At 36.8% G+C, this 9,452-nt stretch overlaps 1 non-coding gene across 1 annotated transcript; it reads right to left on the reverse strand.

The window, feature by feature from the left end:
- Window positions 1–1,974: 1,974 nt before the first annotated feature.
- On the reverse strand, window positions 1,975–2,047 carry TRNAC-ACA (transfer RNA cysteine (anticodon ACA)). Its single transcript has one exon. It is a non-coding gene; the product is annotated as a tRNA-Cys (tRNA).
- Window positions 2,048–9,452: the final 7,405 nt, after the last annotated feature.

The raw sequence follows: 9,452 nt of genomic DNA on the forward strand, positions 1-9,452 counted from the left end.
ACAGAGACAGCAAAAATGAAAGAAAATTCTAGGTAAACTTAGCCTTGGCATGAAAAATAATTTATTGAAAAAGTTAATTTAACTCAGCAGTTTGGAGCCTGGGGAAAATTCCAGTCCCAGATGAAGATCAGCTTTATAAATTCAAGTGTTTGGTAATCATAGATTGCTAATCTGTTATCTGGTTTAAAATGCATGGATGCAACAAGAATTTGCTTGTTAAATAGTAGTAAAGTAGAAGTGATTGTTATGCCCAGTGTCCGAGCTCCCAAAACTGAGAGAATAAGACATCCACAGCAATGCAAGAGCATACAAGTGTTTATTGCTAGCTCGAGCTAGGGGTCAAGTCTCATCCAGCACAGTGGAGTCTTGATGAGAGCCCTGAGCTCTGAATCACAGCTGCTTATATACAGGCGGTCCTTTGTCTCAGCAATAGTGTAGTTGGCGTGTGATTGACTCAACCTTGGCGTCATCAGGGACCTTGGTGGGGCTTCCTAGAATTATGACTCATGCTTACAGGAACCCGAGGCTTAGGCCTAGTGTGGCCTGTTGAGTCTGTCATGGCTCAGGTCAGGTCCCAACAGTAATAACCTGGATCTAACAGGCTTAAGTCTGGTTGCAAAGAAAAGTGAAAATGAAGTGAAAGTCGCTCAGTCGTGTCCGACTCTTGTGACCCCACGGACTGCAGCCTGTCAGGCTCCTTGGTCCATTGGGATTCTCCAGGCAAGAATACTGGAGTGAGTTGCATTTCTTTCTTCAGGGAATCTTACCAACCCAGGAATCAAACCCAGGTCTCCTTCAATGCAGGCAGATTACTGACTGAGCTATGCGGGAAGCCCCCATGGACTATATATTCCCTGGAATTGTCCAGGCCAGAATACTGGAGTGCCAGAATACTGGAGTGAGTAGCCTTTCCCTTCTCCATGGGATCTTCCCAAACCAGGAATTGAACCCAGGTCTCCCAGATTGCAGGCAGATACTTTACTAGCTGAGTCACAAGGGAAGCCCAAGAACACTGGAGTGGGTAGCATATCCCTTCTCCAGAGGATCTTCCTTACCCAAGAATCGAATCAGGGTCCCCTGCATTGCAGACAGATTCTTTACCAAATGAGCTATGAGGGAAGCCCACAGAGAAAACAAATATTAATTAAATCATATGATATCTATATCATAAATTATCAAAGTGTCTAATTACATGAGATTTTCTGAGATTCACATCAGGTATTTAAGAAACTTAGATAATAGCAGGACCACTAAAATCTTGGATGTTTAATATGTTAAATAATGGCTCCCAGAGGTATCCTGGTCCTAATTTCTGGAGTCTGTGGATCTTCCCTTATTTGGCAAAAGAGGCTTTGTGGCTGTGTTTAAATTAAGCATTTTGGAATAAATAGATTTTTCTGGATTACATGAAACGACTCTAAATGTGATTACAAGTATATCTGAAGAAGGAAGTAGAAACTATCAAGTGTAGAGCCACGAAAAACTAATACAAGATGCATTTTTAAACTCACTTTTCATGTATTTGTGAACAACTGTGCTTTGTTGTGCTTAGTCCCCCAGTTGTATACGACTCTTTTCCACCTCATGGACTGTAGCCTGCCAGACTCCTCTGTCCATGGGGATTCTCCAGGCAAGAATACTGGAGGGGTTGCCATGCCCCCCTTCCGGGGATTTTCTAGACTCAGGAATCAAACCTGGGTCTCCTGCTTTGCAGGCAGTTTCTTTACCAGCTGAGCTACAAGGGAAGCCCTTGTTAACAACTTCATTCTAATAATTCTGGCACTGTTCTATCACTGTAGAGATAAAGTTATCTACAATCATAAAGCCTATATTTTTTGTGAGGTATAAGTGAAGTTGCTCAGTCGTGTCTGACTCTTTGCAAACCCATGGACTGTAGGCTATCAGGCTCTTCCGTCCATGGGATTTTCCAGGCAAGAATACTGGAGTGGGTTGCCATTTCCTTCTCCAGGAGATCTTCCTGACTCAGGGATTGAACCTGGATCTCCTGCATTGTAGGCAGACGCTTTACCATCTGAGCCACCAGGGAAGTCCTGTGAGGTATAAACTGTAACTAAATAATCTTATCAATAAAACAATTTCAGAAAGGATTATGCAAAAAAAAAAAAAGACAGAATAACATGAGAATACCTTTTAAGAGAGTGAAAAATACTCTTCATTGGAAGGAAATGTTTTTCAAATCATGCATTCATCAGAGGGCTTATATGGAATATATCAAAAATGAAAGTGTTAGTCTGTCAGTCATGTCAGACTCTTTGTGACCCCATGGACTGTAGTCCACCAGGCTCCTCTGTCCAGGAAATGTCCTAGGCAAAAATACAGGAGTAGTTGTCATTCATTTCTCCAAGGGATCTTCCTGACCCAGGGATCGAACCCGAGTCTTCCACATTGTGAGCAGATTCTTTACCATCTGAGCCACCAGGGAAGCCCCATGAAATACATGAGAATTTATCTCAAAACGTTAGGAAATAAGCTGCCTAAATTATATATATACAGAAAACACTTAGACTCTTTACCAAAGAAGATATAAGATGTCAAGTGAGTACATGCAAGATGTTCAACATTATCAATGTTTAAAGAAACAGAAATTACAATGACAATGAGATAAAGCTGGATACATATCAGAGTAGATAAAATAAAAGCATCTGACAATACCAAATATCAGTAACAGTGCAGAGCAAATTAAATCTCATACATTATTAGTGGGAATGCAAAATGATAGAGCTACTCTGAAAAATTGTTTAGCAGTGTATTATAAATTTAAATATATGGCTTCTATATGATCCAGGTACCCCACATTTGGATATTTATGCTAGAAAAGTAAATAATTTTGTTAACACAAAAATGTGTACACAAATGTTTACAGTAATTCTATTCACATTTGACAAAATCTGGAAAGAACTCAAGTATCCTTGAGAAGGTAAATGACATCCAAACCATAGCAATGCTACACTACTCGTGAATAAAAAAAATGTGTTAATACTAGTCAAAATCTGGATGAATCTCAAAGGCTGAGGAATGAAACTAGCCTCAAAATATTACATACTGCTTGATTCTATTATATGAAATTCTTGTAGAGATCAAACTATAGTCATGGAGAACAGCTCAGTGAATGTCCTCCATCTGGATTGGCTGGAGAATGTGACAATAAAGGAAAAAAAAAAGAATGAGGGAGTATTTTGAGGCTCTAAACAGATGGATTCTAGACATGTATGAGGCCATATACAGAGGGACTAATTTCTTGTGCTTGAACGAGAAGAAGGGCTCATGTAGGTAGAACACAGTGCGGATAGGAAGGAAAGTGGCATTGGCAAGATGTCAGTGAGAAATTAATTACAGAATCCTCACCAAACTGATAAATTTTAAATAACTAGAACAATACATAATTGAATAAAATACTTTTCTCCATAAAAATAATCAGAGACCAAACTGAAAAGGTTACACACATATGATTCTAAAATTGTGACATTCTGGGTAAAGTTACATATATATATATATATGTGTGTGTGTGTGTGTGTGTGTGTGTGTGTGTGTTTAAATATATATAAACACACACACACACGCACACACACACACACACACACACACACACATATATATATATATATATGTTGTCAAGGGTTAAGGTGCAGAGGGTTGAATAGGTGGAGTACAGAGGATTTTGATGACAGTGAAAATACACCCTATGATACAATGATGATGGCACATGTTATTGTAGATTTGTCCAAACCCACTGATTGTACAAAGTAGATGCTAATATACACTATGGACTTTGGGTGATTATGATTTGTCAGTGTCAGCTCATCAGTTGTTACAAATGTCATTCTGGTGAGGAATGTTAATAATAGGCTATGCAGGGAGTTTATGGGATAATTCTGCATTTTCTCCTCAATTTTGGTGTAAACTTAAAACTGCTTCCCCCAAAATAAAGCCTTACAAATAAATAAATAACCTAAAACAAAACAAACAAGCAAAAAATTTTAATAATCTCCATGTAAGAAAGTCTTGACTCTGAACAGTTTTAACACTTCTGCAAAGGTCATTGATTTGGTGAGAAGTTTATGGTACCTTGAAAGCTTTTTTTCTTCCTTTCCTTTCCTACTTCCTTCCCTCTTTCCTTTCATTTGATTCTATCTTTGTTTATTTTTAAATTTTAATTTATTTTTACCTCTTTCTGCCATGTCACAATAGTCAAAATGCAAATACTTTAAAAGCAAGAGTACATCTAAAACTTCCTTCCACTCTCATGATTTAGAATAGAGTCTTGAGCATAATAGACACTTGGTGGATAACAGATTTTTCTTTGCTTTCTATGAAAATTTTCTTATACTTTATATATTCTAGAAAGAAATGTGATATAACATTTTCTTTAAATTTTCTAACTTTTTAGAAAAGCAAATGTTTCTAATACATTTTGTATTTATCTCAGTAATGCTTTTTCCATTTCAACAGGAATAAAAACGTTTTTATTTTTTTTTCTTTTTTTTTCTAATTTTAGTTTTTTATTTTTTAAATTTTAAAAACGTTTTTAAAAACTTTTTTTTTTAAAGTGATTCTATGGAAAAGTACTGAACAGTAGTAATAGATATATTTAGATTAGGAAATAGAAGGTTAGGAGGATAACTGATACCTGTTTTCAAGTATACTAAACTTGATTATAAGAATCGTGTTGACCACGTTTTCCTAATATATGAAGGTCATGACAAAGATAAAACCATCATAATTTGCTGCAATACTTCTAATTAGACATAAGGAAGAAAAAAATGTTTCATCATGATGGTAACTAACTATTCAAACAAGCTATCATGAGGGTTGTAGAGTTCTAATCCTAGAAAATGAAAAAAAAAGCATAATCTTAGATTATTTCTATGAAAGCAAAAGTTTTGATCTCAGTCCATTTCCAAGGTAAACCATTCAGCATTACAGCAATACAGGTCTATGCCCCAGCCACTAATGCTGAAGAAGCTGAAATTGAATGGTGCTATGAAGACATACAAGATCTTTTGGAATTAACACCTAAAAGATATATCTTTTTCCTCATAGAGTATTGGAATGCAAAAGTAGCATTCTGGAGATACCTGGAGTAACAGGCACATTTGGCCTTGGAGTATAAAATGAAGCAGGGCAAAGGCTAACAGAGTTTTATTAAGAGAACACACTGGTCAAAGCAGAAATATCAACAACCTCAGATATGCCGATGATGCCACTCTAATGGCAGAAAGTGAAGAGGAACTAAAGAGCCTGTTATTGAGGGTAAAAAAAGAGAGTGAAAAAACTGACTTAAAACTCAATTCAAAAAACAAAGATCATCAAAAAAATAAAAATAAAAACAAAGATCATGGCATCCAGTCCCATCACTTCATGGCAAATATTGGAAACAGTGACAGACTTTATTTTCTTGGACTCCAAAATCACTGCAGACAGTGACTGCAGCCATGAAATTAAAAGATTTTTGCTCCTTGAAGGAAAGCCATGACAAACCTAGACAGCATACTATAAAGCAGATACATCACTTTGCCAACAAAGATTCATATAGTCAAAGCTATGGTTTTTCCAAAAGTCATGTATGGACGTGAGGGTTGGACCATAAAGAAGGCTGAGTACCAAAGAATTGGTGCTTTTGAACTGTGGTTTTGGAGAATCCTTTAGACTGCAAGAACAAACCGGTCAACCCTAAAGGAAATCAACCCTGAATATTCATTGGAAGAAATGATGCTGAAGCTGAAGCTCCAATAATTTGGCCACCTGATGTGAACAGCCTGCTCATTGGAAAAGACCCTGATGCTGGGAAAGAGGGAGGGCAGGAGAAAAAAGGGAAAATAGAGGATTAAATGATTGAATGGCATCACTGATTCAATAGATATGAGTCTAAGCAAACTCTGGGAGACAGTGGAGGACAAGGAATTCTGGAGCACTGCAGTCCATGGGGTTCCAAAGAGTCAGACGTAACTTAGTGACTGAACAACAGGGTTATAGTCGCACTATCAGAGAAAAATAAAACTCCCTTAAAAGCAGAAATCCTTTGTGAAATTAATCAAGTTGCTTGCCTTTAAAAACTCAGTTTATTAATATGTAAACTCAAATTAAAATAATTTTTATTACAGTAGCTTTAATAATTAAATATTTCTGAGTGCTAAGTAAATTGAAAGTACTAAAAAAATAAAATGAGTTTATATTAGTCTCTTTATCTTCTGTGTATTGGAAATTTCCAATTAAACATATTTTATATGCAAAGGAATATATTTTATACGCTTTAATTTGTTTTGGAGTTTAGCATACAAATAGCCACAAAGAGGATCATTTCACTGCACTGCATGTTTTAAAGTTATATCCATCTTCTAAACATTGATCAATAGCAATTTACCAAAAACATCCAAAATCATGGTAGATTATGTAGGATATTCAAAAGAACTATAAAACAATGTCCTCTATCAAAAAAGAAAGATAAAACATCACAGAATATGATAACTTACATGAAAAACTCATTTTGGAAGAACTTATTAGATGTAAAATTATATTTTAGATCTTCAGGAATGAACAGGTCAGCAACAAATGAACAGATTTGGGAGTCTTCACTGGCTTATTTATAAAGTACTATTCAGGTTTCACCTGTTTCAGTTTCTTCTGGGTTGATGTTTACCAACGCAGAACCCTAGCATCTTATATAGAAGGTAAGACTGAGCAGTGATGAACATTGCAACATGAAGAAAAATGCAAAGGCATAGAGTAGACAAGAGTATACTGTGATTTCAGGATGTTCTTCTAAGTGCTGGAGATAATTAAAAAAATATGTTTGCTGGGCATAATAATACCCAATTTTAGAGGGGTTTATGAACTAGACACTGTGTAGAGAATGGACTAGCAAAGGTTTTCTCTGAAAAGGAAAAATTATGTTGGATCAATTCTCCTTACATTATTAAATGTAGTGAATAACTCTAACATTTAGATGCTAAAAATCTAGTTCAGAGTGACTGTGATATATTAACAGAATTGGTTGAAAACGTTTGACTGTGAGGAGTGGCTGCTGCTGCTGCTGCTCCTAAGTCACTTCAGTCGTGTCCGACTCTGTGTGACCCCATAGATGGCAGCCCACCAAGCTCTCCTCTCCCTGGGATTCTCCAGGCAAGAACAATGGAGTGGGTTGCCATTTCCTTCTCCAATGCATGAAAGTGAAAAGTGAAATGTGAAGACGCTCAGTCGTATCCAACTCTTAGCGACCCCATGGACTGCAGCCCACCAGGCTCCTTCATCCATGGGATTTTCCAGGCAAGAGTACTGGAGTGGGTTGCCATTGCCTTCTCCAAGGAGGGAGAAAAACATATAATTTTATGATAACCTAAAAAAATTTTAGCATATACAAAACAATAGTTTAAAAGACTTGAGGTAATTTTATTTTTTATCAACTGAATATTTTTATTAAAGATTGCTACCAAATAATAGTACAGAACTATTATTACTCACCAAATTCTTATTTATGGATTTATTTTTTTTTCTATGGGAAACTCTCATAAATGAAGTACTATCATACAACAGCCATTAACAATCTTCCATAAATTTTATTTTTCTATATACCCACTTCAGTTTTCTTTCTGAAAACTTTTTACATAATCTATAAAATAGCCCAAAGAAAGTATGACATTGCCCTACCTTATCTCCAAGAGTTATGCCTAGTTTAAGACTAAAAATATACATATAAAATCTATGGATAGATAAGAAAATTTCCCCCTGCTTGAAAAGCACAGCCTAATCACAGCAAGATCCTCTTTGGCCCACTTCCTAGAGTAATGGAAATAAAAGAAAAATAAGCAAATGGGACTTAATTAAACTTAAAAGCTTTTGCACTGCAAAGGAGACAATAAGCAAGATTAAAAGACACCCCTCAGAATGACAAAAATAATTGCAAACTAAACAACTTACAAAAAATTAACCTCTAGAATATATAAGCAGCTCATATACCACAACATCAGGAAAATAAGTAGCTCAATCAAAAAGTGCATGGAAGATCTAAACAGACATTTCTCCAAGAAAGATATACAGATGGCCAATAAAAACATAAAAAGATGCTCAACATCACTAATTATTAGAGAAGTGCAAATCAAAACTACAAGGATGTATCACCTCACACTAGTTAGAATTAAGTGAAGTTGCTCAGTCGTGTCCGACTCTTTGTGACCCCATGGGCAGTAGCCAACCAGGCTCCTCTGCCCATGGGATTTTCCAGGCAAGAATGCTGGAGTGGGTTGCCATTTCCTTCTCCAGGGGATCTTCCTGAGCCAGGGATCAAACCCGGGTCTTTCGCACTGTAGGCAGACACTTTACCATCTGAGGTACCAGGGAAGTAGAATGGCCTAGTTAGAATGGCCATCTTCAAAAAAATCTACAAACAGTAAATACTGGAGAGGATGTGGAGAAAAGGGAACACTGCCACACTGTTGGTGGGAACGTAAACTGATACAGCTATTACAGACAACAGTATGGAAATTCCTTAAAAAAACAGGAATAAATCTACCACATTACTCAGCAACTCCATTACTGGGCATATACCCTGAGAAAACCACAATTTTAAAAGACGCATGTACCCCAATGTTCATAACAGCACTATTCACAGTAGCCAGGAAATGGACATAACCTCGATGGCTGTTAGCAGATGAATGGATAAGAAGACACATCTTCTCTATATACTATGTACATATGTACAAAGGAATATTACTCAGCCACAAAAAGAACAAATTTGAGTCAGTTCTATGGAGGTAGATGAACCTAGAGCCTGCTATACAGAGTGAAGTAAGTCAGAAAGAGAAAAACAAATATAATATCAGCATATTAATATATATCTAGAGATGGTATCTAATGGAATCTAGAAAAATGGTATTGATTAATCTATTTTCAGGAAAGGAATGGAGACACAGATGTAGGGAATAGATTTGCAGATGCAGTGGGGCAGGGAGAGAGTGGGACAAACAGAGCAAGTAGCATCAACATACATATACTCCGTGTGTAAGGTAGAGAGCTGGTGAGAAGTTGCTATGTAGCAAAAGAAGCCCAATCTGGTGCCCTGTGATGATCTGGAGGGGCAAGATAGGGGCATGGGGAGAGAGGTTCAAGAGAGGGGATATATGTATTCAGTTCAGTTCAGTTCAGTCACTCAGTCGTGTCTGACTCTTTGCGACCCCATGAACCGCAGCACTCCAGGCCTCTCTGTCCATCAACAACTCCCAGAGTTCACCCAAACTTATGTGCATCAAGTTTGATGATGCCATCCAGCCATCTCATCCTCTGTCATCCCCTTCTTCTCCTGCCCCCAATAATTATGGCCAATTTGCACTGCTGTATGGAAACACCAACACAGTGTCATAAGAATTTAAAAACTTTGAAAAAAATAAATTAATTAAATTTATTTAAAAAAATCACAACCTGTTTGGCTAGAAACAGGA

The sequence above is a fragment of the Ovis canadensis genome, chromosome 1 (assembly GCF_042477335.2).
Source record: "Ovis canadensis isolate MfBH-ARS-UI-01 breed Bighorn chromosome 1, ARS-UI_OviCan_v2, whole genome shotgun sequence".
NCBI classification, from domain to species: Eukaryota; Metazoa; Chordata; class Mammalia; order Artiodactyla; family Bovidae; genus Ovis; species Ovis canadensis.